The sequence below is a fragment of the Pinus tabuliformis genome, chromosome 6, assembly GCF_031772625.1.
Source record: "Pinus tabuliformis cultivar Carrire ecotype Pingquan chromosome 6, CPIR1, whole genome shotgun sequence".
Classification (NCBI taxonomy): Eukaryota; Viridiplantae; Streptophyta; class Pinopsida; order Pinales; family Pinaceae; genus Pinus; species Pinus tabuliformis.
Genome location: NC_142292.1, coordinates 2,035,396,228 through 2,035,407,690, shown reverse-complemented (window position 1 = coordinate 2,035,407,690; position 11,463 = coordinate 2,035,396,228).

Below are 11,463 nucleotides of genomic sequence, written 5' to 3'. Positions count from 1 at the left end.
CGCCTCTGTCCGCAGAGGGGATTTACCTTACCAACAAATTGGCGACTCCGCTGGGGAAGAACTATTTGATTTTTGTCTTGCATGTTAATTTTCTTCTGCTTGCTTGAGTGCATGAGCTTCCTGAGTCAGTTTTGAGTTGATTCTTTACTGTTTGACCCATCTGAGCACTGTCAACCCGACCTGAGGTCGTATCTTTTATCTTTTTAGTTGGCAAGCTTAATTGGCGCGGTTATTTCTCTGACAGTCGCACCAGTTGGCTCATGTTGCTCAAAAGCAACTCGCGCCAATTCTGTGGTAGCGCAAGTTGCAGGCTGACAGTCGCGCCAGCTCTGTAAATTTTGCCTGTGTGTGGGTGGAAAGCTCATTCAGTCTCTTTATATATCTCTTTCAGCCTCTGGAACTGTGTTGAACCTCTGCTTGTCTGGTCTTAGCCTGTATCCCCCAGCTGTTTGCTTATTTCGCATGTCTAGCCTTCTGTGGGAAGTTTCGGTCTCTTGATCATCCAGTCAGCTTGTTGATTGTTCTACACCTATCCAGTGCTTTGTTAAAGCTTGATCTTCTATACTCTGAATACTTCACTTCTAGCCTCTTTGAAGTTCACTAGTCATTGTGTTTTTCCTTGCTTGCATGGTTCATTTTGTGTTTTAGAATTGGTTCTATTTCATTGACTGAACTTGGATTGTGCATATCTCTTAGAATTTGTTTACATGCATCATGCCATCTTAAAGGAAAGAAAAACAAAAAATCTCTTGCATCATAGTAGTTAGCATTTATTGTTATTTGTTGCTATTAAAAAGAAAAAGACAAAATTTCGTTTCTTGTTATTAGATGCATTAGGATCTTTGTTCTTTGTTGAAGTGATCATTTCGTTTGTGAAAAAGATCTCAACCCTCCTGTAGATAGAATTCATCGAATCAAATGATTTAATTTCGGCATATAGTTTGCATGTAAGAAGTTTTCGAGATATCACATACGGTAGGACCAAAAAACTGAAACATAATCAAAGATAAACTTTAAAATGAACCAAATGAACATAACAACGCATTGGAACATAACGCAAACACTCTAGAGGTCTAGGTTAGAGACGTGTTCCGGCGTCGTTAAACCTGGTAGTTTATTGTCGAGTGGTTGGGTGATTCCTCCACGGTGAAACGATAGGTGCCAATACGGACTGTGCTCCCACGTACTGTCGAGTATATATTGGGAGACCTCTATAGGAATAAAGCCTTTATCCATAGGAAGCCGTGTCAGCCACCCTACGATTCGCAATGCAGTGAAAACAGCATTCACGAAGATCGACCACCCGTACCCTAAAAAGTATTCTGTGGTTTTGCGAAAAGTTTGGCACACCCTCTACCTAGAATTCCAGAGCAATCACTTTTGATCCTTTTCGGACTCCCTAAACGAAAAGGTGCCTGTGAGTGTCTTGTCACTTCGTGCTCATTAAATATTCGAAGGAGACTAGAGTCATCTTTTACCCTTTTCTCGACTCTTAAAAAATGAAAATGTTAAGTTCAGTGTCTTAAAAATTATTGGCCACGATAACATTTACCCAATTAGATTTTGTTTGCGTTAGCTTGAGTAGGGTTATTTCTCGTTCAATGGCGGCCTTTCCGGTGCCTACCGGCCAAGGTGTTCCTCCTGATGGGTACCCTCACCCATTTCCTTCTGTTGGAAATGTTGGTGTTCAGTATATCGCAACATTGTCTTTGCCTGGGTTGACCATTGGTTTACACGTATGGTTGTTTTCAAACTCAGTGGTCTCAAGTGTGATGACTCCTGTCCCACCACCACCTCCTCCACCCGAACAACACCATGTTGATTCTAAGGTGGACCCCTTCCCTTCTTCACCTATTGCTGCGTCCTCATCTTCTACTTCGCCTGGTGAAACCTTGGATTTCACTAACCAGGTGGCTAAGAAGAAGAAGAAGAAGACCAAAAAGAAGAAGTCTCCTAAGGGAAAGGTCGTATCTACCACGAAGCTATCAGAAGTGGAACCACCTTTTGCTCCTCCGCGGAAGCTTCGGTCTCCTTGTCGATTATGCAAAGGGGACCATTTTCTTTCTGATTGTCCTGGCATTCCCAAGATCCTAGATATATGGTCTCGTGACCCGACTCGCCCCTTACTGTCGCAAATCGACGATACCTTACTAGTTGGTAACAGAAAAGGGAAGGTTCGTTTCCCTTGTTGACTTTGTGAAGGTAATCATCTCCTTCGCCTTTGTCCACTTATGGATGAAGCTTCCCGTCTTTTGGCAAGTCTGTCGGATTCTTTACCCCAACTACCCGCTGGATATCAGCGTCTTTTTACACCTGCAGAGCGTCTCTCCACTAACCAAGTGATCCAACCTGATTCCTCTTTGGTCCAGCTTTCTCTTCCTGAACCTACCTGTGCTCCGCTTGCTCCAGACCAGTCCCTGGTCGGAACAAGTGATTTATATTCATCATCTACGCACCACTTGATCATCAAAGATGAACCCCCTGAGTCCAAACCAACCGAAAGTCCACAGTTCCAGCTTACAAGTAACCCGGTCTTTCGAAAGGTCTAGCTTACAAGTGACCCGGTTTTGCCCACAGAAGTTCCATCTTTAGCTGCTCTTACATCTGAATCTAAACCAGAAGAAAGTCAAAAGGTCCGGCTTACAAGTGACCCGGTTTTGCTTTCAGAACTTCCACCCCTAGATGATCCTACATCTGAATCCAAACCAGACAATAGTCAAACGGTCCGGATTACAAGTGACCCGGTTTCGCCTTCAGAAGTTACCTCCTCAGATGATGTTATCACTGCCAAGAATGACGAACCCACCGTCCAAATTCTATTCATTGACATAGACGTTAATGATCAAGTGAGCATCCCTCTCATTTCTTCACAACAGGAAGAAAGTCCATTAGAGGCATATCTGGCTGTCTATCCAGTCCCACCCCCGAGCAACCTAGTTATTTCCTTTAATTGGGATCAACTAGTCAATCCTCGGTTACCAGCCTCCATACCATTTCGAATTATAGTTCAAGTCTATCGCATGGTTATGGCTGGTACAATTATTGATGAAGGATCTCCTGTGAGTATCCTTTCTTCAACAGCTTGGGAAGCACTTGGTTCCCCACTGCTTCTGCCTGAGATGAGAAGCCTTGTAGGTTTCCATCGAGAAATCACTCGACCTTTAGGAATTCTTCCCAATGTACCTATCACGTTAGAAGAGAAGACTATCCAAATGGGTCTCATGGTAGTCCAAGGTCTGTTAGATTACAATTTACTCCTTGGACGAGACTATATTTATCGCATATGTGCTATTGTGTCCTCACTCTTCAGAGTGATGTGTTTTCCGCATGAAGGAAGAACGATCAAAGTCGTAGACCAACTTTCCTTCCCCAGTTCACACTTCACATATAGCCATTTGCCATTCCTAAATGGTCTTATTTCCACAGGAAATGCCCCAGCACCCACCCCGTCATTCTGATGACGGCAGCTTACCCGGGCGCGTGACTGAAGCCCGGGGGCATCCTCCAATCGAGTCTTTCCAAGTAAACCTTCATTCCATCCACTCCGTGAATGCCATGAAGCTTGGGGGGCATGTACCTCGATTGGTATAATCATGCTGGGGGCATGCAACAAAATTTTTTAACAAGCAAAGTTCTCCATGGTTCAAGCTTGTGTAAAAATGAACCCATTTACATCCCGTGATTGCCTTTTATCCGCTAAAATCCTGCTAGATGAGCCTTGGTTGTTTCATTCCATCGCCACCATCTTTTTGGCCAATCATATGCTTTCACTTGGTTGTTTCTCCTTTCTTGAGGAACCGCAACGATGAGTGGTCTTATTAGCCAGCCTCTTAACCTTTACGTGTTTCAAGTAAAGTTCCACCATTACCGGAACCAGTTGCTATCCCTTATACCACTCGTTCCTTCAGGACGAGTCGCCTTTACGCTCTTTTCTGACTCGTAAAATATGAAAAGATTGCCGAGTATTTTCCCTTTTTGACTCGTTAAAGAAAATGAAAATGGAGGTCCGCTTTCAGCTCTTTTCTGACCATTTAAAGAGGAAAAGATTGCCGAGTCGCTCCTCTTGACTCGTTAAATGGTGATAAGGGGCGGTCATTTTAACTTCTTTTTATCGACCGTTAAAACATAAAAAGATTACCGGGTTTTTGTCGTTTCAAACTCGTTAGTGGTTACGAAACGACGTGATTTTGACCGCTTTTTTACTTTTTCAGGTCGAAGTCACTAATCATGAAAAGTACTCCTCGATCGTAATGATCGGGCGGTTCTTTCGGGTGTTATTTTATACTTTTTCGGGCCCGAGAGACACAACTTTACGAAAAAGGACATCCCTGGAGTTTCCTTTTCTGCTGTCTTTTCAAACTCTCTAAACATGAAAAGACGCCGAGTTCTTCCTTTGTCAGACTCGTCAAAACTTAATGACATCGGATTTTATCACAATACAAGCATATGCTATCCCCATCAAGCTTGTTAAAAATAACTGGGGTACTCGCCAGAAATGGTGGGGGAAAAATAAAATTTTGAACCATAATTATTACCGTAACGGCAGTATGTCGCTCTTGAACATGGCACTTTTTGCTTTCGTGTCCAGGGTGGGGATATTTCATCTCATATCTTTCACTTGCTTCCATGGATTTGGGTACCCTATTTGACCTCTCATTCACTCATTGCCTCGTCATAATGACCTTTGATACGTTGATGTCAAATACTGTCAATTCCATTAATGTGCCGCCGATATGTTCAAGAGAAGTTGACCTCTGAAAAAACAACCTCCTTCTGATAGTTCGCACCATCTTGATTCACAAACTTCATCTCTCTGTCTCGCGTCGATGATGTGGGAAACATTATGGCCCACCTTCGATCAAGGTCACTCCCTGTCGACTTCAACTCATTATCCAGGAAGTTGACCTAGAGACTCCCTTCCGGTGCCTTGGAGCCTGCATGCCTCAATGGCAGGTTCTTCGTGTTCGACGTGAGGTTTTCATCATTGGCCTCTGATCGAATGATTCTACGGGTGTTCGACTTCAGCTCATTGATTCACACGCCGTAGATTGTACCTATAGTACCTTGAGGGCCATTGTCATTATTGGTGGTACCTCTCGCGTCTGTTAACAGTTTCCATTATCGACTGGTAATCAGGCGATGTTCATGCATGTTCGACTTCAGCTCATATATTCACATGCTTGGACTTGTACTCTTGTTCGGGTCGAGATGGAGCGCAAGACCCTGGATTGTGTCTGTTGTAATCCAGGCGTGATTCTTGGTACTTGACTCATTCACTGGATGGCTGCGACCATACCTGATTCAGTTCATTGATCCTAACCAGATGGCTGCGTCCATACTATGGATCTAGATTATTTATGTACTCTCTTATGGATGGCTGCGACCATACCACGTACATCATGTAATTGAACTATCAGTCATGTCTCTTAATACAGCTCCTCGGCGGTAGTAACTATATGTGCTCTTGTGTGCTCTTATGTGTGTTCTTGTAAAGCATTTCACCCCTCTCCACCTCTCGGACTTCATGCTTTAGGGGGCATCTGTTACACAGTAATTTGTCACCATCCCTGTTACTCCTCTTGTCGTACCTTGGAGGACACATCCCGGGAGTTATAAGAAGTGACAAAGGTTAAAAACACTTGCATTATGTTCCCCTGAGTATGTACTCCATGTTCCCTAAAGACATCTTCTGCAGATTATCCCTGAAAAGTGACCTTTTTCCATTGGCGCAAGTTCACAGTATTCTACCCACGACAATGGTGGAGATCCTCAAAAGAGGGCGCGACCATTGGCGCCCTATCTTAGAGAAACAGTCGCGCCAACCAAATTTAGTCGTGCTTTTTGCCTTAATGCATGTCCGACTGTTGTTTCCTTCATTACATGGAGCTTTTCTGAGGATAGAAAATTAGTCTTTTGTCGAGCTTTATCCATCTTTATGGCTTTTGCTAATCCGCGAAAGATGTCCAGGTTCATTGCATCCTCCTCCCTTCTCCATCTATATAAGCTTGGCATTATGCATTGGACAAGCTGGAGAGAGTGTTGGTGTTAGTGTTATGCTAGTGATTTGGCGATTGAGTGATAGTAGTGATGATTATTGGTCATGGAGAGTTAGATGTTGAGTTCTTGGAGGAATGCTAGTGAGTGCTAGAGAGGTTATGCTGCTAGAGAGGAGATGCATGTCAAGACACATATAGTTACTCGCCCAGCCAGGAGAAGGGTCGACGTCAGAACAATGGTTGTAACTTTTCCTGTTTATTAATTGATGAGCGACTGCTATTATAGTTCCAATCTCATTATCTGTCATGGTGATATGTTGATTTATTTCCTTTCTGACTGAAATATAGTTGTGCCTTGGTAGTTTTTATGTTGGTATCCGTCTCTTCCTTTGCATGTGCAGGTATTTGTTATGATCTGTTGGAGCAAGGGAGCGAGGATATCAACTCTGCTTCAATCATAGCGTTGGACTCCAGGTTAGTCTTCTTGATTCACCTTTGATGCATAACTAGGAACTTGCGTAGCAGCGTGGTTTGTTTGTGGCTAGTTCTGTGATAGGCTAGTGGGATCGCCTCTGTCCGCAGAGGGGATTTACCTTACTAACAGGAATGGCAAAATCTTCTCTCCTTTCTACCGAGGGGAATGAGTCACCCTCACTCCTCTTGGGATAGAGGAGAAGAAGGAGAACTGGAATGAATCCTCAACATCTCAACCCGAAGTCAACGCTAGTTCTTGTGGGTCAGCGTCGACCTCACACCCTAGTTCTCCCGACGTTTCCTCCATGGGTACCCTGGTTTCCTCATCTCCAGGCCTTTCTTGTCCTTATTCCTCTTCTTCCATGGGTTCTCTGGTCGGAGTGGTCACTACCTCTTCTACATTCAGATTATCCTCCTCCATCAGCTCCATGGTGGCAGGAGATCCCTGTGGGGTACCCTCGGTTGCAATATTGACCAATTCGCCCACTCTTGCCTATTGTGGGTCTACCTCCATAATCATCACGCTATCCATTTACTCTGCTAGTTCCACAGGTGGGGTTGGTTCTTGTGGGACAGCCTCGGCCGTAGTACTAGTGGGCACCTCTGTGTCAATCTCTGTATCTTCCATTGACTCCACAGTTTCGACTTGCTCTTGGGGAGTCGTCTCTTCTCTAAGTTCTTCAATTTCCATTTCCATATCTTCCGGCTCCTCCTGGTCAACATACTCATCATCTTTTGCGTCTTCCTCCATGGCTTTAGGTTCATCTACCCTGGCAGCCACAGCGACTGCTATTTCTTCCTCTGTGGAATCCAAAAACAGTTCCCACGGAATCAGGATCCATCTAATGGCATTCATTACTAACAACTAAATCAACCCATGGTGAGTGATGACCACCAAAACTTGTCACAACCCCTTAGCCGAATGTGCCATTAAATGAAGGCTCCTTAATAGAAAATAGGGCACATTCATTGAACAAGCTTATGCCTGTGGAAATCGCAGGTGAGCTAGTATGCGGAGATGGTATTTGAAGATGGTGCAGTATCTTCCTTCGCAAGTCATATATTTTATGACGAGCTCTTCAACTCCTCCCCATGGATGTGGTAGCGAAGTCCTGTCATATCCCCGACCCTTCTGTGCGATACTTTCTCTTGCTTGGAGGAAGGCCTCGGGGAATTCTGGAAGGGAAGTCCTTCTTGAAAATCATCATTCTCCGATTTGAGCGAGCCCACTGACTTCCGCGATGATTTCCTTCGTCACAGGGATTTCAATTCCACGGACTTAAGAGCCTCCTTCTCCCAAGTTTAAGGCAAATTCCACTGCGATTTATTCATTCGACCCTCTCAGCCTGTCGAAATAAACATCACAACCTACGTTCTCAATAACTTGCCACACCTTCCGATTACTCCGAGCTCTCGTTGTATCCTCATGTTCATGTCACAGAGATTAGCCACCCATTGCTGCAGAGGTGGAATCAACATGATGACTGTAGCTGGCTGGCAGGAAGAGTGACAGGGCTCTAAACCATTGGCAATTGAAATAACGTCATTGCAACTTTTGGAGACAATGGATGAGACAATACTGGTATGCTCGAAAATGATGATAGATTATGGTGGTACTGTTAGATATTTCAGGAATTTAATGCAGTGTGTTGGGAGGGTGACTGATATGACTCTACGCGTACGAATACGCATTCCAACCCATAAAGGTATGATTACGGAGTACTGAAATCATTAGATTCGGTTAGGTGAGAAACGTGTGTCATGAATAATTTTTTGAGGTATGCCGTCCTTCATTATGACGGTTTCTACCCCCCAACTAAATGACAGCTGTCCTCGGCATGTTTTAATGTCCTTTTTGGAATATTTAATTAAATCCATAAAATCGATGGAGATGTACCTATGGACCTACCTTATGGTGGAGTAGCAACAAAAATATCTGATGGAGTAACAAAACAGTGAGTAACAACGCAATGAGTAACAGCATAGCGAGTAACGTTAACAGTGAGTAACAACAGTTACAGTGTAACGACACCAGTGGAGTAATATCAGTTGCGGAGTCACAACACTAGTGTAGTAACAACAGTTGCGGAGTAACAACACCGGTGGAGTAACAGCAGTTGCGGAGTAACAACACTGCCGAAGTGACAGCAGTTGCGAAGTAACAACATCGGTAGTGTAACGGCAGTTGCGGAGCAACAACAGCTACGGAGTAACAACAGTTACGGAGTAACGACAGTTACGGAGTAACAACACTTAGTGGAGTAACAACAACTACAGAGTAAAAGCAATTACGGAGTAACGATAGGTACAACAACACCGAGTGTTACATTTCTCTTCGCCATATCTCTTTGTTATTTCTACAAAATACAAACAAGTAAGTAGCAACAGTATATATCTATATATCTATATATATATATATATATATATATATATATCTATATATATATATATATATATCTATCTATCTATATATATATATATATATATATATATATATATATATATTTTTCTATGTAAGGCTAATTCTATTAATAAAAACAAAAATATAATTACACCGAGGCCCTGCCTCAACCACTGTTGCTAGAGTTCATCAAGAAGGTCTAAACTGCCCCATATTGGGGAAACCAGTTTGACATGGCAAAAGACCAATCATATATCCCAGGACTGTCACCAAAGGAAACCCATACATAGTACTCAGATCCATGTGTTGAAGAAAAACCCCGAAAAAGATTCAACATAGCACCACCAGAAGCGACAACAAAACGAAAAACCTGTTGGTCAATCATACAAACAGAAAAAACAAATATTATCTGTTATAGACGTATTTTGGCACTACAACCCCGATCACATATGTCCATAAACTAAGGGCTTCTAAGTCCCATACCCTAAAGGAGCAAAGTGAGCTGATTACATCATCTCCCAGAAGTTCTCCATGAAAAGCTACTTGGAACTAGTCAAAGCAGGACAATACAGACTGCCCAGTGCTAAAGGTGCAATGCATCTCACCTACCACATGCAAAAAGTGTGATGCATACTGGAAAGCCCTTCTATAGGGTGCGATGAGCGAGAGCAGACAAATGGCACAAGCAGTTTACTAGGTGGAAACCTAGAGAATATTCTAGAAACTTCTCATTTGACACTTGCCTCTCTGAGTCCGCCCAGGGATGAGTAAGAGATCTAAAATCTCCATGTGGAACCAGGAACTATCAGAGAGATGACACTAATCAAAATCTCAGAAGCTGACTCACCTCCCTACAAATATCTATAAATGGATCCCTCATCCAAGAGATCCAAAGGTTGGAATTGGGTAATTTGCAAAGAGGTGCTACTGGTTTCTCTTTGAAGACATTGTTGGGTGATCTTACTTTGTGTGAGGTGAAGAGGGCTTTCAAGCTGGGAGGATGGTGTTGGGTCAGACCAAGTGGTTGTAATCCTCTCTTCTGTGACTTTACTAATAAAGCTATTTGAGTTTTCCTCCATATTCTTGTGTATCTCTGAATACTATGTTTGTTATATGCATTTGTATGGTCAATATATATATGACCCTATATTGTTTATAGTGAAAGATCTCTATGCTTTGATGGTATTATACAGCTGTGAATCTACAGGTGCTCTTTGAAGCTAGACAAGTAAGGAAGCAGTGGTGAGATTCTATCAAAGGGGAAAGGAAACAAGCAAGGAGCCAAGCAGAAGATTGAGGTTGGTACTCTCTGCTTCTTTCTCATCTCTCTCTCGTAAAGGAAAAACAAATGAATTTAATCTGTTTGTTTCTAAGATAGCTACCCATCTTAGTGGGCTAGTAGCTTTGAATAGACACTAGATTTCTCGATAACAAAATGGTGACTCCACTGGGGAACGATTAGTTTGATTTCTTGTCTCTATTGTTTGATTCATAAGCCACAGACGGAGCCTGAAGTCAAGCCAGCTAGCCTTCGAACTGCATTTGCTAGGCAAGTGCAAAGTAGATCAACGCTACTTCAGTAAATCTTCGGGTTTGTTTATGAACTGAACAATTGACTTGCAAACATCCTAAGTGCTCTAGAGGTAGCTTGAGTAACCTCATTAGATCAGCCCTATACTTTGTAGTTATTGACTATCATTTTCTCGGCCTAAATCCCTAAACTAAACTGCAAACTATGATGAAAAACCAAGTTAAAGTCTCGTTCCTTGACCATCACACCCTCTCCTTTAAGCAATCTGGATGCATCACACCTCCCGTGTGCAGTAGGTGGGATGCATCCCTGTCTCCTTGTGTTATAGGTGCGATGATCAAACAAGACTAGATCTGCCTCCAGATTTTGGTTTTTTCTTCACTGTCTTCAGGTTTATTCAGGAGTTTTGCTGTCTGTGATTAGTAGACCACTGTTGAAACCCCCTTCTTTGCATCATCCAACCTCTATTGTACAAATAATTGTGAATTTTTTTATGTATTGTGTGCCATTTACAGTTCTCTTTTACAAAATAGTAGCTTAATCGAACTATCGTCTTTTGATTTGGAAGTGTCGCAAGTGTTGTTTTCAGTCAAAGAAAAGAATACTTCTCTTTTTGATAGTCAATTACACTGTTACTCTTGTATTTGATCTGAATTTATAAGTATTTTGAGTGTCGAAAGCAATTTTCGATTAAAAATCGCAAAGTGTCGTCTTGCCTTCTTGTCAGTTTTTTAAAAGAAAATCGTTAGTACTGTCGCTCTGAAAGAAGAAATAATTCAAATTTGTATTTAGCGTTCTTTTTGTCATTCACACATTAAGAAAGCAGAAAACAAATACATGCACGTGCATTTGCATTTAGACTGCTTGTTGATTTTGATTTAGGACAGTGCATCTAGTGTGCGCTCTCTACTCTATATTGAAAGGATTTCATTTCTCTTTCCTTAGTAGCTAGGATTTTCATTGCAAAAAGAAGATTAAACGATTGTTTATCATCTTAGATTGCATTTTAGGAATTGTATCTCTACATCACGCGGTGAACATTAAAGGCAAACTTCTTAATA